This window comes from Amblyomma mixtum, chromosome 3 (genome assembly GCF_055824585.1).
Source record: "Amblyomma mixtum isolate Tamu chromosome 3, ASM5582458v1, whole genome shotgun sequence".
Taxonomy (NCBI): Eukaryota; Metazoa; Arthropoda; class Arachnida; order Ixodida; family Ixodidae; genus Amblyomma; species Amblyomma mixtum.
The window spans coordinates 88,899,712-88,926,154 of NC_143014.1; the positions used below are offsets into that span (position 1 = coordinate 88,899,712).

The 26,443-nt window shown below is 49.5% G+C and overlaps 10 non-coding genes across 10 annotated transcripts; all 10 read right to left on the reverse strand.

Annotated features, from left to right (window-relative positions):
* Positions 1 to 2,484: 2,484 nt before the first annotated feature.
* Positions 2,485 to 2,556, reverse strand: TRNAQ-UUG (transfer RNA glutamine (anticodon UUG)). The gene has a single exon. It is a non-coding gene; the product is annotated as a tRNA-Gln (tRNA).
* Positions 2,557 to 2,561: 5 nt separating this feature from the next.
* Positions 2,562 to 2,633, reverse strand: TRNAE-UUC (transfer RNA glutamic acid (anticodon UUC)). The gene has a single exon. It is a non-coding gene; the product is annotated as a tRNA-Glu (tRNA).
* Positions 2,634 to 7,883: 5,250 nt separating this feature from the next.
* TRNAQ-UUG (transfer RNA glutamine (anticodon UUG)) lies at positions 7,884 to 7,955 on the reverse strand. Its single transcript has one exon. It is a non-coding gene; the product is annotated as a tRNA-Gln (tRNA).
* A 5-nt stretch (positions 7,956 to 7,960) lies between these two features.
* TRNAE-UUC (transfer RNA glutamic acid (anticodon UUC)) lies at positions 7,961 to 8,032 on the reverse strand. Its single transcript has one exon. It is a non-coding gene; the product is annotated as a tRNA-Glu (tRNA).
* A 5,249-nt stretch (positions 8,033 to 13,281) lies between these two features.
* On the reverse strand, positions 13,282 to 13,353 carry TRNAQ-UUG (transfer RNA glutamine (anticodon UUG)). The gene has a single exon. It is a non-coding gene; the product is annotated as a tRNA-Gln (tRNA).
* A 5-nt stretch (positions 13,354 to 13,358) lies between these two features.
* TRNAE-UUC (transfer RNA glutamic acid (anticodon UUC)) lies at positions 13,359 to 13,430 on the reverse strand. The gene has a single exon. It is a non-coding gene; the product is annotated as a tRNA-Glu (tRNA).
* Positions 13,431 to 18,676: 5,246 nt separating this feature from the next.
* TRNAQ-UUG (transfer RNA glutamine (anticodon UUG)) lies at positions 18,677 to 18,748 on the reverse strand. Its single transcript has one exon. It is a non-coding gene; the product is annotated as a tRNA-Gln (tRNA).
* A 5-nt stretch (positions 18,749 to 18,753) lies between these two features.
* Positions 18,754 to 18,825, reverse strand: TRNAE-UUC (transfer RNA glutamic acid (anticodon UUC)). Its single transcript has one exon. It is a non-coding gene; the product is annotated as a tRNA-Glu (tRNA).
* Positions 18,826 to 24,071: 5,246 nt separating this feature from the next.
* TRNAQ-UUG (transfer RNA glutamine (anticodon UUG)) lies at positions 24,072 to 24,143 on the reverse strand. The gene has a single exon. It is a non-coding gene; the product is annotated as a tRNA-Gln (tRNA).
* A 5-nt stretch (positions 24,144 to 24,148) lies between these two features.
* TRNAE-UUC (transfer RNA glutamic acid (anticodon UUC)) lies at positions 24,149 to 24,220 on the reverse strand. The gene has a single exon. It is a non-coding gene; the product is annotated as a tRNA-Glu (tRNA).
* Between the last annotated feature and the right edge of the window lie 2,223 nt (positions 24,221 to 26,443).

The following is a 26,443-nucleotide window of genomic DNA, read 5'->3' on the forward strand; positions in this document are numbered from 1 at the left end:
ATTTCGGTTCCATATCGTTTTTTTTTTCGCCGCTAGGAGTTAGAGAAATGCATTGTGCAAATAGTACCGGCCCCTCTGAGTGTTGTTTGTAAATATTCCGTGCGCTGACAAACCGTAGAGCTGTCAGCTACATAGCTGTAACGGGACAGCTGGGGAGAACTGAAGTCGACCAGTATGAACCCAATAGTGCGTTCGAAATACAGAAAGTACACTTCCAGTAAAAAACTTCGCTTTGTAAATTTTAAAAGGTAAAAAATAAAGAGAAAATAGGTATCGCCCTTTTGTAGTAGCTTTTGCAAGTGAAGTATTGCGACGTAAAGACAGCCTTTCGAGCGCAAATCGGGGAAGCTATAGGTTACATGCTCACTGATTCCACCTGTTATTGCCGAGTCGTCTCCTCTCTTGACTTCACTAGTTTCACTCAAGGGGCGCGCAACTTTTTAACTCTTATTTTGTCAGCTATACGCATTTTGTTGCCGAAGAAACGTCAACGTATTCAGAAAGAGCTGTAGAATCGATTTTGACTGAACTAAAATTGTATGAAGTTGTCGTTTGCGTTCATTTAAATTCCGAAAGGCCCATCCGCACAACCCAAACCAGACTTTCTCGGCTCGACATTAAGTCCAGCAGGCACCGAAACCCAAGCTGGCATGCTGAAAACTTAGTGTCTGACCTGATTGTTCATCACCAACCTTGTGACAAGACCTGAACGTCACGCTTCAGAGCGCGACAAAAAGTAGAAGCTCTAACGAACCACGAGAGAAGGCAACTCTGGCGCCGCGCTCATCGCAGCAGAAAACGGGGCTTCCGACGCCTAGTCGAAAGCTGCCAGTGAGTGGCTATGTAGGCTAGAAACCGCCTTGTCAGCAAGGCGAACCAGCTTCCCAAGCGCATAGGCAGTCTCTACCACATCCGTCCATCCACCGTGCACAGTGAACTCGCCAAAGTTCATCACGCAACACCCATCGAGTACACGAGCCAAACACACAAGGCGCTTCGATCCTTAGCTGGCCGCCCGCACGAAGACTGCCACCTAATTTCTCTATGAGGTTAAACACCACCTTACCGTAGAGTGGTGGAGGAAAACCGAGACAAATTTTCTCAGGTATAAAGGCAACCAAAGTTGTCACTCAGCATGGCGTATGATACTGTAGAAGCCCTCTGTACGATACTGTAGAAGCCCCATCGACTGGGCATCCGGTTTCGGAAAGTATAACTGAATGGTAACGCCTATCAAGATGAACGAATAGTTGAGGTACGGGTGAACGAATGTATTAACATATTGCACCATACCATGCTGACCACACCTCCTCCCAGCTTCTATGGGAGCGGCTTTCGTCCTGCAGTGGGTGTCGTCAGGTCGATGATGGTAATTAGAATTCTGATCACTGAAGAAAACACCTCGTCTTAGTGATAAAATTCGCCGATTGGTAGCAGCAGTTATGACCTCGCATGATCACGTAACATAGCCGAGCGCTGACATGGCTGAATTTGCGGCACTCCGAACATTTAGGAATACGGAATTCTTTCGTAGGCATAGCGGCGATCTTCCAGGAACGATAACAAGGGCGTTAGCTGCTCCGAATGCGCAACTGATGCGGCAACGACTGGGCGGTAAACCCATCTTTCATGGTCAACACCACTGACCTGGTCGACGTCTGTGCGACCTCGAACTTGCTTGCACGGCGTAGTCGCTGATATTATTTGGTATCCAGTGCAGCTTCATTCATATTTTACTGCGATTATGGCCGATAACGATTTATTTTTTTTTTTACCTTTTATAAACAACGCTTTCGCTGCGACCACCGCTTGTTAAGCAGCCATTGAATGCGTCGTTACAGCACACACGTGATTCATTTGGTACACGCCTTTCGACGCCACGTCTGCGACGACCTCGAGCCACTCCATCTTTTCTTCGAAATCACCGATGTGATAAGGCCGGCCGGACACAACGCAGTGCGTAAGAACAGTGTTCAGGGATGCATTTCCAGTTGGCAGCTGAGGCGAAATAATTTTGTAATATTCAGACGAAACAGTACAATCACGGCCAGCATCCTCAAATACAGCCCTAACCAGTTATAATAAAACTGCGCGAAGCAGACAGAACAAGTAGAGGCACGAACAGGAACACACAAAGCGCAGCTTTGTGTGTTCTTCGCCCTGTTTTGTGACTGATTCTCAGAACCAACTAGCCCATCTTCACTATTTACAGCTCTAACGAGCTCATGCTTCGTGCGCCTTCGCAGCTTTCCAGCAGGAAGTACTATCTAACTGCACAATACGAGCGGAGAAATAACGGGTTCTAAGCATTACTACTAGTAATAATAATAATATTATTAAAAATAATAAAAAAATATTAATGACGCTTATTTCACCACCAAAATGTACATGCCCATAGTAAAAGCTGCGTCTTGGACAGCTTGACTCGGCCATGGACACACAGGTGCTAACTTTGGCAGCAAAATAGTAGGCTAAAAAGATAAAGGGTCTCACCGAGATTCGAACTCGGATTGCTGGATTCAAAGTCCAGAGTGCTAACCCTTACACCATGAGACCACACATTCCGACGCCGGGAATCGAACCCGGGCCTCCTGGGTGAAAGCCAGGTATCCTAGCCACTAGACCACGCCGGAACACGACGAGGTGGAGCAAGAGGACACTCTAGGCATTGTTCGCTTGCACAAAACCCTTAATTTCCATCTCAATCGAATGTCATGTATTAATATTCCCTAGTCGATAAGCCGCTTGCACGAAAGAAACTAGACTAGAAAATTTGAAAGGCAGGAACCGAGGCTGCATTGAGCAGTCGTATCCCAGTATCTTAGAGGGAGGAGGAAGAAGAAGAAGACGGCACCTTCTCTTGATCGAGCTCCTGTTTTTGCAAAATATTTTGTGCTTCTGTGGCCTTGAAGGCGACCTCGCCGTCCCAGACGATGGCGGATGACCCGCCGCCTCTGCGGCCTTCTCTAGTCAGCAGTATAGACCGCACATATCAACCTCGATGCAGTGTGGATCTCCCCTCAGAGCTCCCGGGATCATCCAGTTTTTCCTATTCGGATGGCATGGAGTTAGACGCTGGCTACGTCGAGATTGTAAGTGGCGCTTTAAAAGGAAGCTCTCCAAAACCCCGACAGAGTGTGGGCCCACTATACGTACGATGCGGGCTAACCCGTCCTGTGTGAGCACGAAGGGGCTTAACCAGCCAAGTGTGAGCAAGAAAACAGTTAACGAGGCCAATGTAAGTGCGCAATCTCTCACACGATTCCATACATGCCTGTCGAGGATTTAGAGAATCTCAACTTCATCAACAGGCAGACTGACTTTTCTGCTTGAACGACTGGATCCGCGCCAAGTCAAAGTGCGTGATTCACGAATATACACTGCTAGGAATCGCACGTCCTCTAAGACTGCTTAATTAGTGACTGGTGTGCGTACAAACTAACTCAACGGAATGACCCACATTTGAAGGACGGCGCCTATCCGTACTCCGGCTACAGCCCGACGCCCGCCAAGAGCACGACTGGCTCATCCGAGTACATCAGTTCCGCCATCTTTAGACAGGAAGTTAGCCTGCATCGATGTTGACTTCGGCGAAACAGTCATCTTGGACGGCTTCCTGAGGAATATAAAGCGTCCCAAGATGGCGGCTGTTCGGCTAGACGTCTAAGTAGCCGTCTACTCGGAGGTATTGAAACGCACCCCAAGTGTCACGTGTCCCCAACTGCAAGCAAGGTTGCAGCGTTCAGTTTCCATTACGCCAGCGTACTTGCGCCGTGATGGGCTTGAACTTTCACCAACTAAAAGCGTAATCTTGGCTTTCACACCCAAGTTAATGGCCTGGTATCCGGCCACAATCGGCGGACAATTTTTTGCGTACGTAACACATCACAAATTCTTAGGTGTTAAGATAGACCATGACCTGTCCTGGAGGAACCATACTTCTTTCCTGAAGAAAAAAGCTTGACATCTTTGCAAGCATTGTGCGATGCACGGCAGGGAAATCCTGGGGTCCCATTGAGCGATCTTTACTTCACGTCTAACAGGCGCTGGTAGTCGGTCTTCTGATATACAGTGCACCCGTCCTCTTGGGGGTCAGACTATCTGGCCTGCGTGCGCTTGAAAGCGCGTAGGCTCGTTCTTTAAGAGAATGCATAGGTTTGCCACGCAAAACTTCTACAAGGGGCACATTTTACGAGGCCCACGCCTGCCAAGCACGAATTTATTTTCAGCAGGATGTATTTATTTATTATTATTATTTATTTATTACGAATTTATTTTCGTGTGAATGTGCGACATCTGACCACGCATCGTTATCCCCCCCCTTACCAATATTAGTGCTGTGCGTCAAGATTCAGCCTTTTCCAAAGCCCTTTGGATTCAGTGCAAAGCGGTGCCTTCGAACTACATGCCACACCAGATTGCGGAGGTGCCTCTTTGGGCAGTAGCGAAACCATATATACGTACAACCATTCCAGAGACTACAAAGAAGACACACATCCCAACAGTCGGTCTGAAACAGCTGCGCTGTCACACATTGCATCCATGTGTGGTGGCTCCCAGAATGTTTTTGTGGACGGATCCGTGACGACCCCCTCTTCAGCTGCAGCGGTGATAGTGCCAGGAAATGCCTTATGTCACCGTTTCAGGCTGATGCATAAAACGTCGTCATTACTACAACAGAATTGGCAGCCATACGAGAGGCCTTCCGTAATAATATTGGTCACCAGTCAGCGCACCAATGGCCTATATTCTGCGACTGTACTAGTCTCAATCGGTTTCCACATCGCATCCAGAGTCACTCTGACATCCTCGTCTAGTCTTTCGCCCCCCCCCCCGCTTCCTCCGGGCGCTTGCGGGAGACTTCGAACTACACGCTGGTAGAACGGTGGTGGCGGCCGCCTCTGCGCTTACGACCGGCGCTGCCTTTTGAGGACTTCGAGCGGGAATGGCGGCGCTTCCTGGGCGCTCGTTTGCCCGAGTCGCTGCGGCCAGACGAGCTGGCCCGAGACAGGCGACGAGGTCGGACGCGACGCCGTCCGCCACCGCTTCTTCGAGAATGGTGACGCCTGCTTCGGTGCCGCTTCTCACCTCTGACACTGCGAGATTTGCTTCCCGGTCGCCGGCCGGTACCACGCGTACGTGCGCCCCCGTCGGTGCTGTCTGATCTCGAGAACGTCCCAAAGCAAATCAGGCTATGAGAGACGCCGTAGTGAAGGGGTCCGGAAATTTCGACCACCTGGGGTTCTTTAACGTGCCCTGATATCGCACAGTACACGGGCCTCTAGAATTTCGCCTTCATCTAAATTCAGCTGCCGCGGCCGGGATCGAACCCGCGTCTTTCGGGTCAGCAGCCGAGTACCGTAACCACTGAGCCACCGCGGCGGGTCCAGCAGACATGGGTGATTTCGGTTCCATATCGTTTTTTTTTCGCTGCTAGGAGTTAGAGAAATGCATTGTGCAAATAGTACCGGCCCCTCTGAGTGTTGTTCGTAAATATTCCGTGCCCTGACAAACCGTAGAGCTGTCAGCTACATAGCTGTAACGGGACACCTGGGGAGAACTGAAGTCGACCAGTATGAACCCAATAGTGCGTTCGAAAGACAGAAAGTACACTTCCAGTAAAAAACTTCGCTTTGTAAATTTTAAAAGGTAAAAAATAAAGAGAAAATAGGTATCGCCCTTTTGTAGTCGCTTTTGCAAGTGAAGTATTGCGACGTAAAGACAGCCTTTCGAGCGCAAATCGGGGAAGCTATAGGTTACATGCTCACTGATTCCACCTGTTATTGCCGAGTCGTCTCCTCTCTTGACTTCACTAGTTTCACTCAAGGGGCGCGAAACTTTTTAACTCTTATTTTGTCAGCTATACGCATTTTGTTGCCGAAGAAACGTCAACGTATCCAGAAAGAGCTGTAGAATCGATTTTGACTGAACTAAAATTGTATGAAGTTGTCGTTTGCGTTCATTTAAATTCCGAAAGGCCCATCCGCACAACCCAAACCAGACTTTCTCGGCTCGACATTAAGTCCAGCAGGCACCGAAACCCAAGCTGGCATGCTGAAAACTTAGTGTCTGACCTGATTGTTCATCACCAACCTTGTGACAAGACCTGAACGTCACGCTTCAGGGCGCGACAAAAAGTAGAAGCTCTAACGAACCACGAGAGAAGGCAACTCTGGCGCCGCGCTCATCGCAGCAGAAAACGGTGCTTCCGACGCCTAGTCGAAAGCTGCCAGTGAGTGGCTATGTAGGCTAGAAACCGCCTTGTCAGCAAGGCGAACCAGCTTCCCAAGCGCATAGGCAGTCTCTACCACATCCGTCCATCCACCGTGCACAGTGAACTCGCCAAAGTTCATCACGCAACACCCATCGAGTACACGAGCCAAACACACAAGGCGCTTCGATCCTTAGCTGGCCGCCCGCACGAAGACTGCCACCTAATTTCTCTATGAGGTTAAACACCACCTTACCGTAGAGTGGTGGAGGAAAACCGAGACAAATTTTCTCAGGTATAAAGGCAACCAAAGTTGTCACTCAGCATGGCGTATGATACTGTAGAAGCCCTCTGTACGATACTGTAGAAGCCCCATCGACTGGGCATCCGGTTTCGGAAAGTATAACTGAATGGTAACGCCTATCAAGATGAACGAATAGTTGAGGTACGGGTGAACGAATGTATTAACATATTGCACCATACCATGCTGACCACACCTCCTCCCAGCTTCTATGGGAGCGGCTTTCGTCCTGCAGTGGGTGTCGTCAGGTCGATGATGGTAATTAGAATTCTGATCACTGAAGAAAACACCTCGTCTTAGTGATAAAATTCGCCGATTGGTAGTAGCAGTTATGACCTCGCATGATCACGTAACATAGCCGAGCGCTGACATGGCTGAATTTGCGGCACTCCGAACATTTAGGAATACGGAATTCTTTCGTAGGCATAGCGGCGATCTTCCAGGAACGATAACAAGGGTGTTAGCTGCTCCGAATGCGCAACTGATGCGGCAACGACTGGGCGGTAAACCCACCTTTCATGGTCAACACCACTGACCTGGTCGACGTCTGTGCGACCTCGAACTTGCTTGCACGGCGTAGTCGCTGATATTATTTGGTATCCAGTGCAGCTTCATTCATATTTTACTGCGATTATGGCCGATAATGATTTATTTTTTTTTACCTTTTATAAACAACGCTTTCGCTGCGACCACCGCTTGTTAAGCAGCCATTGAATGCGTCGTTACAGCACACACGTGATTCATTTGGTACACGCCTTTCGACGCCACGTCTGCGACGACCTCGAGCCACTCCATCTTTTCTTCGAAATCACCGATGTGATAAGGCCGGCCGGACACAACGCAGTGCGTAAGAACAGTGTTCAGGGATGCATTTCCAGTTGGCAGCTGAGGCGAAATAATTTTGTAATATTCAGACGAAACAGTACAATCACGGCCAGCATCCGCAAATACAGCCCTAACCAGTTATAGTAAAACTGCGCGAAGCAGACAGAACAAGAAGAGGCACGAACAGGAACACACAAAGCGCAGCTTTGTGTGTTCTTCGCCCTGTTTTGTGACTGATTCTCAGAACCAACTAGCCCATCTTCACGCCTTACAGCTCTAACGAGCTCATGTTTCGTGCGCCTTCGCAGCTTTCCAGCAGGAAGTACTATCTAACTGCACAATACGAGCGGAGAAATAACGGGTTCTAAGCATTACTACTAGTAATAATAATAATATTATTAAAAATAATAAAAAAATATTAATGACGCTTATTTCACCACCAAAATGTACATGCCCATAGTAAAAGCTGCGTCTTGGACAGCTTGACTCGGCCATGGACACACAGGTGCTAACTTTGGCAGCAAAATAGTAGGCTAAAAAAATAAAGGGTCTCACCGAGATTCGAACTCGGATTGCTGGATTCAAAGTCCAGAGTGCTAACCCTTACACCATGAGACCACACATTCCGACGCCGGGAATCGAACCCGGGCCTCCTGGGTGAAAGCCAGGTATCCTAGCCACTAGACCACGCCGGAACACGACGAGGTGGAGCAAGAGGACACTCTAGGCATTGTTCGCTTGCACAAAACCCTTAATTTCCATCTCAATCGAATGTCATGTATTAATATTCCCTAGTCGATAAGCCGCTTGCACGAAAGAAACTAGACTAGAAAATTTGAAAGGCAGGAACCGAGGCTGCATTGAGCAGTCGTATCCCAGTATCTTAGAGGGAGGAGGAAGAAGAAGAAGACGGCACCTTCTCTTGATCGAGCTCCTGTTTTTGCAAAATATTTTGTGCTTCTGTGGCCTTGAAGGCGACCTCGCCGTCCCAGACGATGGCGGATGACCCGCCGCCTCTGCGGCCTTCTCTAGTCAGCAGTGTAGACCGCACATATCAACCTCGATGCAGTGTGGATCTCCCCTCAGAGCTCCCGGGATCATCCAGTTTTTCCTATTCGGATGGCATGGAGTTAGACGCTGGCTACGTCGAGATTGTAAGTGGCGCCTAAAAAGGAAGCTCTCCAAAACCCCGACAGAGTGTGGGCCCACTATACGTAAGATGCGGGCTAACCCGTCCTGTGTGAGCACGAAGGGGCTTAACCAGCCAAGTGTCAGCAAGAAAACAGTTAACGAGGCCAATGTAAGTGCGCAATCTCTCACACGATTCCATACATGCCTGTCGAGGATTTAGAGAATCTCAACTTCATCAACAGGCAGACTGACTTTTCTGCTTGAACGACTGGATCCGCGCCAAGTCAAAGTGCGTGATTCACGAATATACACTGCTAGGAATCGCACGTCCTCTAAGACTGCTTAATTAGTGACTGGTGTGCGTACAAACTAACTCAACGGAATGACCCACATTTGAAGGACGGCGCCTATCCGTACTCCGGCTACAGCCCGACGCCCGCCAAGAGCACGACTGGCTCATCCGAGTACATCAGTTCCGCCATCTTTAGACAGGAAGTTAGCCTGCATCGATGTTGACTTCGGCGAAACAGTCATCTTGGACGGCTTCCTGAGGAATATAAAGCGTCCCAAGATGGCGGCTGTTCGGCTAGACGTCTAAGTAGCCGTCTACTCGGAGGTATTGAAACGCACCCCAAGTGTCACGTGTCCCCAACTGCAAGCAAGGTTGCAGCGTTCAGTTTCCATTACGTCAGCGTACTTGCGCCGTGATGGGCTTGAACTTTCACCAACTAAAAGCGTAATCTTGGCTTTCACACCCAAGTTAATGGCCTGGTATCCGGCCACAATCGGCGGACAATTTTTTGCGTACGTAACACATCACAAATTCTTAGGTGTTAGGATAGACCATGACCTGTCCTGGAGGAACCATACTTCTTTCCTGAAGAAAAAAGCTTGACATCTTTGCAAGCATTGTGCGATGCACGGCAGGGAAATCCTGGGGTCCCATTGAGCGATCTTTACTTCACGTCTAACAGGCGCTGGTAGTCGGTCTTCTGATATACAGTGCACCCGTCCTCTTGGGGGTCAGACTATCTGGCCTGCGTGCGCTTGAAAGCGCGTAGGCTCGTGCTTTAAGAGAATGCATAGGTTTGCCACGCAAAACTTCTACAAGGGGCACATTTTACGAGGCCCACGCCTGCCAAGCACGAATTTATTTTCAGCAGGATGTATTTATTTATTATTATTATTTATTTATTACGAATTTATTTTCGTGTGAATGTGCGACATCTGACCACGCATCGTTATCCCCCCCCTTACCAATATTAGTGCTGTGCGTCAAGATTCAGCCTTTTCCAAAGCCCTTTGGATTCAGTGCAAAGCGGTGCCTTCGAACTACATGCCACACCAGATTGCGGAGGTGCCTCTTTGGGCAGTAGCGAAACCATATATACGTACAACCATTCCAGAGACTACAAAGAAGACACACATCCCAACAGTCGGTCTGAAACAGCTGCGCTGTCACACATTGCATCCATGTGTGGTGGCTCCCAGAATGTTTTTGTGGACGGATCCGTGACGACCCCCTCTTCAGCTGCAGCGGTGATAGTGCCAGGAAATGCCTTATGTCACCGTTTCAGGCTGATGCATAAAACGTCGTCATTACTACAACAGAATTGGCAGCCATACGAGAGGCCTTCCGTAATAATATTGGTCACCAGTCAGCGCACCAATGGCCTATATTCTGCGACTGTACTAGTCTCAATCGGTTTCCACATCGCATCCAGAGTCACTCTGACATCCTCGTCTAGTCTTTCGCCCCCCCCCCGCTTCCTCCGGGCGCTTGCGGGAGACTTCGAACTACACGCTGGTAGAACGGTGGTGGCGGCCGCCTCTGCGCTTACGACCGGCGCTGCCTTTTGAGGACTTCGAGCGGGAATGGCGGCGCTTCCTGGGCGCTCGTTTGCCCGAGTCGCTGCGGCCAGACGAGCTGGCCCGAGACAGGCGACGAGGTCGGACGCGACGCCGTCCGCCACCGCTTCTTCGAGAATGGTGACGCCTGCTTCGGTGCCGCTTCTCACCTCTGACACTGCGAGATTTGCTTCCCGGTCGCCGGCCGGTACCACGCGTACGTGCGCCCCCGTCGGTGCTGTCTGATCTCGAGAACGTCCCAAAGCAAATCAGGCTATGAGAGACGCCGTAGTGAAGGGGTCCGGAAATTTCGACCACCTGGGGTTCTTTAACGTGCCCTGATATCGCACAGTACACGGGCCTCTAGAATTTCGCCTTCATCTAAATTCAGCTGCCGCGGCCGGGATCGAACCCGCGTCTTTCGGGTCAGCAGCCGAGTACCGTAACCACTGAGCCACCGCGGCGGGTCCAGCAGACATGGGTGATTTCGGTTCCATATCGTTTTTTTTTCGCTGCTAGGAGTTAGAGAAATGCATTGTGCAAATAGTACCGGCCCCTCTGAGTGTTGTTCGTAAATATTCCGTGCCCTGACAAACCGTAGAGCTGTCAGCTACATAGCTGTAACGGGACACCTGGGGAGAACTGAAGTCGACCAGTATGAACCCAATAGTGCGTTCGAAAGACAGAAAGTACACTTCCAGTAAAAAACTTCGCTTTGTAAATTTTAAAAGGTAAAAAATAAAGAGAAAATAGGTATCGCCCTTTTGTAGTCGCTTTTGCAAGTGAAGTATTGCGACGTAAAGACAGCCTTTCGAGCGCAAATCGGGGAAGCTATAGGTTACATGCTCACTGATTCCACCTGTTATTGCCGAGTCGTCTCCTCTCTTGACTTCACTAGTTTCACTCAAGGGGCGCGAAACTTTTTAACTCTTATTTTGTCAGCTATACGCATTTTGTTGCCGAAGAAACGTCAACGTATCCAGAAAGAGCTGTAGAATCGATTTTGACTGAACTAAAATTGTATGAAGTTGTCGTTTGCGTTCATTTAAATTCCGAAAGGCCCATCCGCACAACCCAAACCAGACTTTCTCGGCTCGACATTAAGTCCAGCAGGCACCGAAACCCAAGCTGGCATGCTGAAAACTTAGTGTCTGACCTGATTGTTCATCACCAACCTTGTGACAAGACCTGAACGTCACGCTTCAGGGCGCGACAAAAAGTAGAAGCTCTAACGAACCACGAGAGAAGGCAACTCTGGCGCCGCGCTCATCGCAGCAGAAAACGGTGCTTCCGACGCCTAGTCGAAAGCTGCCAGTGAGTGGCTATGTAGGCTAGAAACCGCCTTGTCAGCAAGGCGAACCAGCTTCCCAAGCGCATAGGCAGTCTCTACCACATCCGTCCATCCACCGTGCACAGTGAACTCGCCAAAGTTCATCACGCAACACCCATCGAGTACACGAGCCAAACACACAAGGCGCTTCGATCCTTAGCTGGCCGCCCGCACGAAGACTGCCACCTAATTTCTCTATGAGGTTAAACACCACCTTACCGTAGAGTGGTGGAGGAAAACCGAGACAAATTTTCTCAGGTATAAAGGCAACCAAAGTTGTCACTCAGCATGGCGTATGATACTGTAGAAGCCCTCTGTACGATACTGTAGAAGCCCCATCGACTGGGCATCCGGTTTCGGAAAGTATAACTGAATGGTAACGCCTATCAAGATGAACGAATAGTTGAGGTACGGGTGAACGAATGTATTAACATATTGCACCATACCATGCTGACCACACCTCCTCCCAGCTTCTATGGGAGCGGCTTTCGTCCTGCAGTGGGTGTCGTCAGGTCGATGATGGTAATTAGAATTCTGATCACTGAAGAAAACACCTCGTCTTAGTGATAAAATTCGCCGATTGGTAGTAGCAGTTATGACCTCGCATGATCACGTAACATAGCCGAGCGCTGACATGGCTGAATTTGCGGCACTCCGAACATTTAGGAATACGGAATTCTTTCGTAGGCATAGCGGCGATCTTCCAGGAACGATAACAAGGGTGTTAGCTGCTCCGAATGCGCAACTGATGCGGCAACGACTGGGCGGTAAACCCACCTTTCATGGTCAACACCACTGACCTGGTCGACGTCTGTGCGACCTCGAACTTGCTTGCACGGCGTAGTCGCTGATATTATTTGGTATCCAGTGCAGCTTCATTCATATTTTACTGCGATTATGGCCGATAATGATTTATTTTTTTTTACCTTTTATAAACAACGCTTTCGCTGCGACCACCGCTTGTTAAGCAGCCATTGAATGCGTCGTTACAGCACACACGTGATTCATTTGGTACACGCCTTTCGACGCCACGTCTGCGACGACCTCGAGCCACTCCATCTTTTCTTCGAAATCACCGATGTGATAAGGCCGGCCGGACACAACGCAGTGCGTAAGAACAGTGTTCAGGGATGCATTTCCAGTTGGCAGCTGAGGCGAAATAATTTTGTAATATTCAGACGAAACAGTACAATCACGGCCAGCATCCGCAAATACAGCCCTAACCAGTTATAGTAAAACTGCGCGAAGCAGACAGAACAAGAAGAGGCACGAACAGGAACACACAAAGCGCAGCTTTGTGTGTTCTTCGCCCTGTTTTGTGACTGATTCTCAGAACCAACTAGCCCATCTTCACGCCTTACAGCTCTAACGAGCTCATGTTTCGTGCGCCTTCGCAGCTTTCCAGCAGGAAGTACTATCTAACTGCACAATACGAGCGGAGAAATAACGGGTTCTAAGCATTACTACTAGTAATAATAATAATATTATTAAAAATAATAAAAAAATATTAATGACGCTTATTTCACCACCAAAATGTACATGCCCATAGTAAAAGCTGCGTCTTGGACAGCTTGACTCGGCCATGGACACACAGGTGCTAACTTTGGCAGCAAAATAGTAGGCTAAAAAAATAAAGGGTCTCACCGAGATTCGAACTCGGATTGCTGGATTCAAAGTCCAGAGTGCTAACCCTTACACCATGAGACCACACATTCCGACGCCGGGAATCGAACCCGGGCCTCCTGGGTGAAAGCCAGGTATCCTAGCCACTAGACCACGCCGGAACACGACGAGGTGGAGCAAGAGGACACTCTAGGCATTGTTCGCTTGCACAAAACCCTTAATTTCCATCTCAATCGAATGTCATGTATTAATATTCCCTAGTCGATAAGCCGCTTGCACGAAAGAAACTAGACTAGAAAATTTGAAAGGCAGGAACCGAGGCTGCATTGAGCAGTCGTATCCCAGTATCTTAGAGGGAGGAGGAAGAAGAAGAAGACGGCACCTTCTCTTGATCGAGCTCCTGTTTTTGCAAAATATTTTGTGCTTCTGTGGCCTTGAAGGCGACCTCGCCGTCCCAGACGATGGCGGATGACCCGCCGCCTCTGCGGCCTTCTCTAGTCAGCAGTGTAGACCGCACATATCAACCTCGATGCAGTGTGGATCTCCCCTCAGAGCTCCCGGGATCATCCAGTTTTTCCTATTCGGATGGCATGGAGTTAGACGCTGGCTACGTCGAGATTGTAAGTGGCGCCTAAAAAGGAAGCTCTCCAAAACCCCGACAGAGTGTGGGCCCACTATACGTACGATGCGGGCTAACCCGTCCTGTGTGAGCACGAAGGGGCTTAACCAGCCAAGTGTGAGCAAGAAAACAGTTAACGAGGCCAATGTAAGTGCGCAATCTCTCACACGATTCCATACATGCCTGTCGAGGATTTAGAGAATCTCAACTTCATCAACAGGCAGACTGACTTTTCTGCTTGAACGACTGGATCCGCGCCAAGTCAAAGTGCGTGATTCACGAATATACACTGCTAGGAATCGCACGTCCTCTAAGACTGCTTAATTAGTGACTGGTGTGCGTACAAACTAACTCAACGGAATGACCCACATTTGAAGGACGGCGCCTATCCGTACTCCGGCTACAGCCCGACGCCCGCCAAGAGCACGACTGGCTCATCCGAGTACATCAGTTCCGCCATCTTTAGACAGGAAGTTAGCCTGCATCGATGTTGACTTCGGCGAAACAGTCATCTTGGACGGCTTCCTGAGGAATATAAAGCGTCCCAAGATGGCGGCTGTTCGGCTAGACGTCTAAGTAGCCGTCTACTCGGAGGTATTGAAACGCACCCCAAGTGTCACGTGTCCCCAACTGCAAGCAAGGTTGCAGCGTTCAGTTTCCATTACGTCAGCGTACTTGCGCCGTGATGGGCTTGAACTTTCACCAACTAAAAGCGTAATCTTGGCTTTCACACCCAAGTTAATGGCCTGGTATCCGGCCACAATCGGCGGACAATTTTTTGCGTACGTAACACATCACAAATTCTTAGGTGTTAGGATAGACCATGACCTGTCCTGGAGGAACCATACTTCTTTCCTGAAGAAAAAAGCTTGACATCTTTGCAAGCATTGTGCGATGCACGGCAGGGAAATCCTGGGGTCCCATTGAGCGATCTTTACTTCACGTCTAACAGGCGCTGGTAGTCGGTCTTCTGATATACAGTGCACCCGTCCTCTTGGGGGTCAGACTATCTGGCCTGCGTGCGCTTGAAAGCGCGTAGGCTCGTGCTTTAAGAGAATGCATAGGTTTGCCACGCAAAACTTCTACAAGGGGCACATTTTACGAGGCCCACGCCTGCCAAGCACGAATTTATTTTCAGCAGGATGTATTTATTTATTATTATTATTTATTTATTACGAATTTATTTTCGTGTGAATGTGCGACATCTGACCACGCATCGTTATCCCCCCCCTTACCAATATTAGTGCTGTGCGTCAAGATTCAGCCTTTTCCAAAGCCCTTTGGATTCAGTGCAAAGCGGTGCCTTCGAACTACATGCCACACCAGATTGCGGAGGTGCCTCTTTGGGCAGTAGCGAAACCATATATACGTACAACCATTCCAGAGACTACAAAGAAGACACACATCCCAACAGTCGGTCTGAAACAGCTGCGCTGTCACACATTGCATCCATGTGTGGTGGCTCCCAGAATGTTTTTGTGGACGGATCCGTGACGACCCCCTCTTCAGCTGCAGCGGTGATAGTGCCAGGAAATGCCTTATGTCACCGTTTCAGGCTGATGCATAAAACGTCGTCATTACTACAACAGAATTGGCAGCCATACGAGAGGCCTTCCGTAATAATATTGGTCACCAGTCAGCGCACCAATGGCCTATATTCTGCGACTGTACTAGTCTCAATCGGTTTCCACATCGCATCCAGAGTCACTCTGACATCCTCGTCTAGTCTTTCGCCCACCGCTTCCTCCGGGCGCTTGCGGGAGACTTCGAACTACACGCTGGTAGAACGGTGGTGGCGGCCGCCTCTGCGCTTACGACCGGCGCTGCCTTTTGAGGACTTCGAGCGGGAATGGCGGCGCTTCCTGGGCGCTCGTTTGCCCGAGTCGCTGCGGCCAGACGAGCTGGCCCGAGACAGGCGACGAGGTCGGACGCGACGCCGTCCGCCACCGCTTCTTCGAGAATGGTGACGCCTGCTTCGGTGCCGCTTCTCACCTCTGACACTGCGAGATTTGCTTCCCGGTCGCCGGCCGGTACCACGCGTACGTGCGCCCCCGTCGGTGCTGTCTGATCTCGAGAACGTCCCAAAGCAAATCAGGCTATGAGAGACGCCGTAGTGAAGGGGTCCGGAAATTTCGACCACCTGGGGTTCTTTAACGTGCCCTGATATCGCACAGTACACGGGCCTCTAGAATTTCGCCTTCATCTAAATTCAGCTGCCGCGGCCGGGATCGAACCCGCGTCTTTCGGGTCAGCAGCCGAGTACCGTAACCACTGAGCCACCGCGGCGGGTCCAGCAGACATGGGTGATTTCGGTTCCATATCGTTTTTTTTTTCGCTGCTAGGAGTTAGAGAAATGCATTGTGCAAATAGTACCGGCCCCTCTGAGTGTTGTTCGTAAATATTCCGTGCCCTGACAAACCGTAGAGCTGTCAGCTACATAGCTGTAACGGGACACCTGGGGAGAACTGAAGTCGACCAGTATGAACCCAATAGTGCGTTCGAAAGACAGAAAGTACACTTCCAGTAAAAAACTTCGCTTTGTAAATTTTAAAAGGTAAAAAATAAAGAGAAAATAGGTATCGCCCTTTTGTAGTCGCTTTTGCAAGTGAAGTATTGCGACGTAAAGACAGCCTTTCGAGCGCAAATCGGGGAAGCTATAGGTTACATGCTCACTGATTCCACCTGTTATTGCCGAGTCGTCTCCTCTCTTGACTTCACTAGTTTCACTCAAGGGGCGCGAAACTTTTTAACTCTTATTTTGTCAGCTATACGCATTTTGTTGCCGAAGAAACGTCAACGTATCCAGAAAGAGCTGTAGAATCGATTTTGACTGAACTAAAATTGTATGAAGTTGTCGTTTGCGTTCATTTAAATTCCGAAAGGCCCATCCGCACAACCCAAACCAGACTTTCTCGGCTCGACATTAAGTCCAGCAGGCACCGAAACCCAAGCTGGCATGCTGAAAACTTAGTGTCTGACCTGATTGTTCATCACCAACCTTGTGACAAGACCTGAACGTCACGCTTCAGGGCGCGACAAAAAGTAGAAGCTCTAACGAACCACGAGAGAAGGCAACTCTGGCGCCGCGCTCATCGCAGCAGAAAACGGTGCTTCCGACGCCTAGTCGAAAGCTGCCAGTGAGTGGCTATGTAGGCTAGAAACCGCCTTGTCAGCAAGGCGAACCAGCTTCCCAAGCGCATAGGCAGTCTCTACCACATCCGTCCATCCACCGTGCACAGTGAACTCGCCAAAGTTCATCACGCAACACCCATCGAGTACACGAGCCAAACACACAAGGCGCTTCGATCCTTAGCTGGCCGCCCGCACGAAGACTGCCACCTAATTTCTCTATGAGGTTAAACACCACCTTACCGTAGAGTGGTGGAGGAAAACCGAGACAAATTTTCTCAGGTATAAAGGCAACCAAAGTTGTCACTCAGCATGGCGTATGATACTGTAGAAGCCCTCTGTACGATACTGTAGAAGCCCCATCGACTGGGCATCCGGTTTCGGAAAGTATAACTGAATGGTAACGCCTATCAAGATGAACGAATAGTTGAGGTACGGGTGAACGAATGTATTAACATATTGCACCATACCATGCTGACCACACCTCCTCCCAGCTTCTATGGGAGCGGCTTTCGTCCTGCAGTGGGTGTCGTCAGGTCGATGATGGTAATTAGAATTCTGATCACTGAAGAAAACACCTCGTCTTAGTGATAAAATTCGCCGATTGGTAGTAGCAGTTATGACCTCGCATGATCACGTAACATAGCCGAGCGCTGACATGGCTGAATTTGCGGCACTCCGAACATTTAGGAATACGGAATTCTTTCGTAGGCATAGCGGCGATCTTCCAGGAACGATAACAAGGGTGTTAGCTGCTCCGAATGCGCAACTGATGCGGCAACGACTGGGCGGTAAACCCACCTTTCATGGTCAACACCACTGACCTGGTCGACGTCTGTGCGACCTCGAACTTGCTTGCACGGCGTAGTCGCTGATATTATTTGGTATCCAGTGCAGCTTCATTCATATTTTACTGCGATTATGGCCGATAATGATTTATTTTTTTTTACCTTTTATAAACAACGCTTTCGCTGCGACCACCGCTTGTTAAGCAGCCATTGAATGCGTCGTTACAGCACACACGTGATTCATTTGGTACACGCCTTTCGACGCCACGTCTGCGACGACCTCGAGCCACTCCATCTTTTCTTCGAAATCACCGATGTGATAAGGCCGGCCGGACACAACGCAGTGCGTAAGAACAGTGTTCAGGGATGCATTTCCAGTTGGCAGCTGAGGCGAAATAATTTTGTAATATTCAGACGAAACAGTACAATCACGGCCAGCATCCGCAAATACAGCCCTAACCAGTTATAGTAAAACTGCGCGAAGCAGACAGAACAAGAAGAGGCACGAACAGGAACACACAAAGCGCAGCTTTGTGTGTTCTTCGCCCTGTTTTGTGACTGATTCTCAGAACCAACTAGCCCATCTTCACGCCTTACAGCTCTAACGAGCTCATGTTTCGTGCGCCTTCGCAGCTTTCCAGCAGGAAGTACTATCTAACTGCACAATACGAGCGGAGAAATAACGGGTTCTAAGCATTACTACTAGTAATAATAATAATATTATTAAAAATAATAAAAAAATATTAATGACGCTTATTTCACCACCAAAATGTACATGCCCATAGTAAAAGCTGCGTCTTGGACAGCTTGACTCGGCCATGGACACACAGGTGCTAACTTTGGCAGCAAAATAGTAGGCTAAAAAAATAAAGGGTCTCACCGAGATTCGAACTCGGATTGCTGGATTCAAAGTCCAGAGTGCTAACCCTTACACCATGAGACCACACATTCCGACGCCGGGAATCGAACCCGGGCCTCCTGGGTGAAAGCCAGGTATCCTAGCCACTAGACCACGCCGGAACACGACGAGGTGGAGCAAGAGGACACTCTAGGCATTGTTCGCTTGCACAAAACCCTTAATTTCCATCTCAATCGAATGTCATGTATTAATATTCCCTAGTCGATAAGCCGCTTGCACGAAAGAAACTAGACTAGAAAATTTGAAAGGCAGGAACCGAGGCTGCATTGAGCAGTCGTATCCCAGTATCTTAGAGGGAGGAGGAAGAAGAAGAAGACGGCACCTTCTCTTGATCGAGCTCCTGTTTTTGCAAAATATTTTGTGCTTCTGTGGCCTTGAAGGCGACCTCGCCGTCCCAGACGATGGCGGATGACCCGCCGCCTCTGCGGCCTTCTCTAGTCAGCAGTGTAGACCGCACATATCAACCTCGATGCAGTGTGGATCTCCCCTCAGAGCTCCCGGGATCATCCAGTTTTTCCTATTCGGATGGCATGGAGTTAGACGCTGGCTACGTCGAGATTGTAAGTGGCGCCTAAAAAGGAAGCTCTCCAAAACCCCGACAGAGTGTGGGCCCACTATACGTACGATGCGGGCTAACCCGTCCTGTGTGAGCACGAAGGGGCTTAACCAGCCAAGTGTGAGCAAGAAAACAGTTAACGAGGCCAATGTAAGTGCGCAATCTCTCACACGATTCCATACATGCCTGTCGAGGATTTAGAGAATCTCAACTTCATCAACAGGCAGACTGACTTTTCTGCTTGAACGACTGGATCCGCGCCAAGTCAAAGTGCGTGATTCACGAATATACACTGCTAGGAATCGCACGTCCTCTAAGACTGCTTAATTAGTGACTGGTGTGCGTACAAACTAACTCAACGGAATGACCCACATTTGAAGGACGGCGCCTATCCGTACTCCGGCTACAGCCCGACGCCCGCCAAGAGCACGACTGGCTCATCCGAGTACATCAGTTCCGCCATCTTTAGACAGGAAGTTAGCCTGCATCGATGTTGACTTCGGCGAAACAGTCATCTTGGACGGCTTCCTGAGGAATATAAAGCGTCCCAAGATGGCGGCTGTTCGGCTAGACGTCTAAGTAGCCGTCTACTCGGAGGTATTGAAACGCACCCCAAGTGTCACGTGTCCCCAACTGCAAGCAAGGTTGCAGCGTTCAGTTTCCATTACGTCAGCGTACTTGCGCCGTGATGGGCTTGAACTTTCACCAACTAAAAGCGTAATCTTGGCTTTCACACCCAAGTTAATGGCCTGGTATCCGGCCACAATCGGCGGACAATTTTTTGCGTACGTAACACATCACAAATTCTTAGGTGTTAGGATAGACCATGACCTGTCCTGGAGGAACCATACTTCTTTCCTGAAGAAAAAAGCTTGACATCTTTGCAAGCATTGTGCGATGCACGGCAGGGAAATCCTGGGGTCCCATTGAGCGATCTTTACTTCACGTCTAACAGGCGCTGGTAGTCGGTCTTCTGATATACAGTGCACCCGTCCTCTTGGGGGTCAGACTATCTGGCCTGCGTGCGCTTGAAAGCGCGTAGGCTCGTGCTTTAAGAGAATGCATAGGTTTGCCACGCAAAACTTCTACAAGGGGCACATTTTACGAGGCCCACGCCTGCCAAGCACGAATTTATTTTCAGCAGGATGTATTTATTTATTATTATTATTTATTTATTACGAATTTATTTTCGTGTGAATGTGCGACATCTGACCACGCATCGTTATCCCCCCCCTTACCAATATTAGTGCTGTGCGTCAAGATTCAGCCTTTTCCAAAGCCCTTTGGATTCAGTGCAAAGCGGTGCCTTCGAACTACATGCCACACCAGATTGCGGAGGTGCCTCTTTGGGCAGTAGCGAAACCATATATACGTACAACCATTCCAGAGACTACAAAGAAGACACACATCCCAACAGTCGGTCTGAAACAGCTGCGCTGTCACACATTGCATCCATGTGTGGTGGCTCCCAGAATGTTTTTGTGGACGGATCCGTGACGACCCCCTCTTCAGCTGCAGCGGTGATAGTGCCAGGAAATGCCTTATGTCACCGTTTCAGGCTGATGCATAAAACGTCGTCATTACTACAACAGAATTGGCAGCCATACGAGAGGCCTTCCGTAATAATATTGGTCACCAGTCAGCGCACCAATGGCCTATATTCTGCGACTGTACTAGTCTCAATCGGTTTCCACATCGCATCCAGAGTCACTCTGACATCCTCGTCTAGTCTTTCGCCCACCGCTTCCTCCGGGCGCTTGCGGGAGACTTCGAACTACACGCTGGTAGAACGGTGGTGGCGGCCGCCTCTGCGCTTACGACCGGCGCTGCCTTTTGAGGACTTCGAGCGGGAATGGCGGCGCTTCCTGGGCGCTCGTTTGCCCGAGTCGCTGCGGCCAGACGAGCTGGCCCGAGACAGGCGACGAGGTCGGACGCGACGCCGTCCGCCACCGCTTCTTCGAGAATGGTGACGCCTGCTTCGGTGCCGCTTCTCACCTCTGACACTGCGAGATTTGCTTCCCGGTCGCCGGCCGGTACCACGCGTACGTGCGCCCCCGTCGGTGCTGTCTGATCTCGAGAACGTCCCAAAGCAAATCAGGCTATGAGAGACGCCGTAGTGAAGGGGTCCGGAAATTTCGACCACCTGGGGTTCTTTAACGTGCCCTGATATCGCACAGTACACGGGCCTCTAGAATTTCGCCTTCATCTAAATTCAGCTGCCGCGGCCGGGATCGAACCCGCGTCTTTCGGGTCAGCAGCCGAGTACCGTAACCACTGAGCCACCGCGGCGGGTCCAGCAGACATGGGTGATTTCGGTTCCATATCGTTTTTTTTTTCGCTGCTAGGAGTTAGAGAAATGCATTGTGCAAATAGTACCGGCCCCTCTGAGTGTTGTTCGTAAATATTCCGTGCCCTGACAAACCGTAGAGCTGTCAGCTACATAGCTGTAACGGGACACCTGGGGAGAACTGAAGTCGACCAGTATGAACCCAATAGTGCGTTCGAAAGACAGAAAGTACACTTCCAGTAAAAAACTTCGCTTTGTAAATTTTAAAAGGTAAAAAATAAAGAGAAAATAGGTATCGCCCTTTTGTAGTCGCTTTTGCAAGTGAAGTATTGCGACGTAAAGACAGCCTTTCGAGCGCAAATCGGGGAAGCTATAGGTTACATGCTCACTGATTCCACCTGTTATTGCCGAGTCGTCTCCTCTCTTGACTTCACTAGTTTCACTCAAGGGGCGCGAAACTTTTTAACTCTTATTTTGTCAGCTATACGCATTTTGTTGCCGAAGAAACGTCAACGTATCCAGAAAGAGCTGTAGAATCGATTTTGACTGAACTAAAATTGTATGAAGTTGTCGTTTGCGTTCATTTAAATTCCGAAAGGCCCATCCGCACAACCCAAACCAGACTTTCTCGGCTCGACATTAAGTCCAGCAGGCACCGAAACCCAAGCTGGCATGCTGAAAACTTAGTGTCTGACCTGATTGTTCATCACCAACCTTGTGACAAGACCTGAACGTCACGCTTCAGGGCGCGACAAAAAGTAGAAGCTCTAACGAACCACGAGAGAAGGCAGCTCTGGCGCCGCGCTCATCGCAGCAGAAAACGGTGCTTCCGACACCTAGTCGAAAGCTGCCAGTGAGTGGCTATGTAGGCTAGAAACCGCCTTGTCAGCAAGGCGAACCAGCTTCCCAAGCGCATAGGCAGTCTCTACCACATCCGTCCATCCACCGTGCACAGTGAACTCGCCAAAGTTCATCACGCAACACCCATCGAGTACACGAGCCAAACACACAAGGCGCTTCGATCCTTAGCTGGCCGCCCGCACGAAGACTGCCACCTAATTTCTCTATGAGGTTAAACACCACCTTACCGTAGAGTGGTGGAGGAAAACCGAGACAAATTTTCTCAGGTATAAAGGCAACCAAAGTTGTCACTCAGCATGGCGTATGATACTGTAGAAGCCCTCTGTACGATACTGTAGAAGCCCCATCGACTGGGCATCCGGTTTCGGAAAGTATAACTGAATGGTAACGCCTATCAAGATGAACGAATAGTTGAGGTACGGGTGAACGAATGTATTAACATATTGCACCATACCATGCTGACCACACCTCCTCCCAGCTTCTATGGGAGCGGCTTTCGTCCTGCAGTGGGTGTCGTCAGGTCGATGATGGCAATTAGAATTCTGATCACTGAAGAAAACACCTCGTCTTAGTGATAAAATTCGCCGATTGGTAGTAGCAGTTATGACCTCGCATGATCACGTAACATAGCCGAGCGCTGACATGGCTGAATTTGCGGCACTCCGAACATTTAGGAATACGGAATTCTTTCGTAGGCATAGCGGCGATCTTCCAGGAACGATAACAAGGGTGTTAGCTGCTCCGAATGCGCAACTGATGCGGCAACGACTGGGCGGTAAACCCACCTTTCATGGTCAACACCACTGACCTGGTCGACGTCTGTGCGACCTCGAACTTGCTTGCACGGCGTAGTCGCTGATATTATTTGGTATCCAGTGCAGCTTCATTCATATTTTACTGCGATTATGGCCGATAATGATTTATTTTTTTTTACCTTTTATAAACAACGCTTTCGCTGCGACCACCGCTTGTTAAGCAGCCATTGAATGCGTCGTTACAGCACACACGTGATTCATTTGGTACACGCCTTTCGACGCCACGTCTGCGACGACCTCGAGCCACTCCATCTTTTCTTCGAAATCACCGATGTGATAAGGCCGGCCGGACACAACGCAGTGCGTAAGAACAGTGTTCAGGGATGCATTTCCAGTTGGCAGCTGAGGCGAAATAATTTTGTAATATTCAGACGAAACAGTACAATCACGGCCAGCATCCGCAAATACAGCCCTAACCAGTTATAGTAAAACTGCGCGAAGCAGACAGAACAAGAAGAGGCACGAACAGGAACACACAAAGCGCAGCTTTGTGTGTTCTTCGCCCTGTTTTGTGACTGATTCTCAGAACCAACTAGCCCATCTTCACGCCTTACAGCTCTAACGAGCTCATGTTTCGTGCGCCTTCGCAGCTTTCCAGCAGGAAGTACTATCTAACTGCACAATACGAGCGGAGAAATAACGGGTTCTAAGCATTACTACTAGTAATAATAATAATATTATTAAAAATAATAAAAAAATATTAATGACGCTTATTTCACCACCAAAATGTACATGCCCATAGTAAAAGCTGCGTCTTGGACAGCTTGACTCGGCCATGGACACACAGGTGCTAACTTTGGCAGCAAAATAGTAGGCTAAAAAAATAAAGGGTCTCACCGAGATTCGAACTCGGATTGCTGGATTCAAAGTCCAGAGTGCTAACCCTTACACCATGAGACCACACATTCCGACGCCGGGAATCGAACCCGGGCCTCCTGGGTGAAAGCCAGGTATCCTAGCCACTAGACCACGCCGGAACACGACGAGGTGGAGCAAGAGGACACTCTAGGCACTGTTCGCTTGCACAAAACCCTTAATTTCCATCTCAATCGAATGTCATGTATTAATATTCCCTAGTCGATAAGCCGCTTGCACGAAAGAAACTAGACTAGAAAATTTGAAAGGCAGGAACCGAGGCTGCATTGAGCAGTCGTATCCCAGTATCTTAGAGGGAGGAGGAAGAAGAAGAAGACGGCACCTTCTCTTGATCGAGCTCCTGTTTTTGCAAAATATTTTGTGCTTCTGTGGCCTTGAAGGCGACCTCGCCGTCCCAGACGATGGCGGATGACCCGCCGCCTCTGCGGCCTTCTCTAGTCAGCAGTGTAGACCGCACATATCAACCTCGATGCAGTGTGGATCTCCCCTCAGAGCTCCCGGGATCATCCAGTTTTTCCTATTCGGATGGCATGGAGTTAGACGCTGGCTACGTCGAGATTGTAAGTGGCGCCTAAAAAGGAAGCTCTCCAAAACCCCGACAGAGTGTGGGCCCACTATACGTACGATGCGGGCTAACCCGTCCTGTGTGAGCACGAAGGGGCTTAACCAGCCAAGTGTGAGCAAGAAAACAGTTAACGAGGCCAATGTAAGTGCGCAATCTCTCACACGATTCCATACATGCCTGTCGAGGATTTAGAGAATCTCAACTTCATCAACAGGCAGACTGACTTTTCTGCTTGAACGACTGGATCCGCGCCAAGTCAAAGTGCGTGATTCACGAATATACACTGCTAGGAATCGCACGTCCTCTAAGACTGCTTAATTAGTGACTGGTGTGCGTACAAACTAACTCAACGGAATGACCCACATTTGAAGGACGGCGCCTATCCGTACTCCGGCTACAGCCCGACGCCCGCCAAGAGCACGACTGGCTCATCCGAGTACATCAGTTCCGCCATCTTTAGACAGGAAGTTAGCCTGCATCGATGTTGACTTCGGCGAAACAGTCATCTTGGACGGCTTCCTGAGGAATATAAAGCGTCCCAAGATGGCGGCTGTTCGGCTAGACGTCTAAGTAGCCGTCTACTCGGAGGTATTGAAACGCACCCCAAGTGTCACGTGTCCCCAACTGCAAGCAAGGTTGCAGCGTTCAGTTTCCATTACGTCAGCGTACTTGCGCCGTGATGGGCTTGAACTTTCACCAACTAAAAGCGTAATCTTGGCTTTCACACCCAAGTTAATGGCCTGGTATCCGGCCACAATCGGCGGACAATTTGTTGCGTACGTAACACATCACAAATTCTTAGGTGCTACGATAGACCATGACCTGTCCTGGAGGAACCATACTTCTTTCCTGAAGAAAAAAGCTTGACATCTTTGCAAGCATTGTGCGATGCACGGCAGGGAAATCCTGGGGTCCCATTGAGCGATCTTTACTTCACGTCTAACAGGCGCTGGTAGTCGGTCTTCTGATATACAGTGCACCCGTCCTCTCGGGGGTCAGACTATCTGGCCTGCGTGCGCTTGAAAGCGCGTAGGCTCGTGCTTTAAGAGAATGCATAGGTTTGCCACGCAAAACTTCTACAAGGCGCACATTTTACGAGGCCCACGCCTGCCAAGCACTAATTTATTTTCAGCAGGATGTATTTATTTATTATTATTATTTATTTATTACGAATTTATTTTCGTGTGAATGTGCGACATCTGACCACGCATCGTTATCCCCCCCCTTACCAATATTAGTGCTGTGCGTCAAGATTCAGCCTTTTCCAAAGCCCTTTGGATTCAGTGCAAAGCGGTGCCTTCGAACTACATGCCACACCAGATTGCGGAGGTGCCTCTTTGGGCAGTAGCGAAACCATATATACGTACAACCATTCCAGAGACTACAAACAAGACACACATCCCAACAGTCGGTCTGAAACAGCTGCGCTGTCACACATTGCATCCATGTGTGGTGGCTCCCAGAATGTTTTTGTGGACGGATCCGTGACGACACCCTCTTCAGCTACAGCGGTGATAGTGCCAGGAAATGCCTTATGTCACCGTTTCAGGCTGATGCATAAAACGTCGTCATTACTACAACAGAATTGGCAGCCATACGAGAGGCCTTCCGTAATAATATTGGTCACCAGTCAGCGCACCAATGGCCTATATTCTGCGACTGTACTAGTCTCAATCGGTTTCCACATCGCATCCAGAGTCACTCTGACATCCTCGTCTAGTCTTTCGCCCACCGCTTCCTCCGGGCGCTTGCGGGAGAC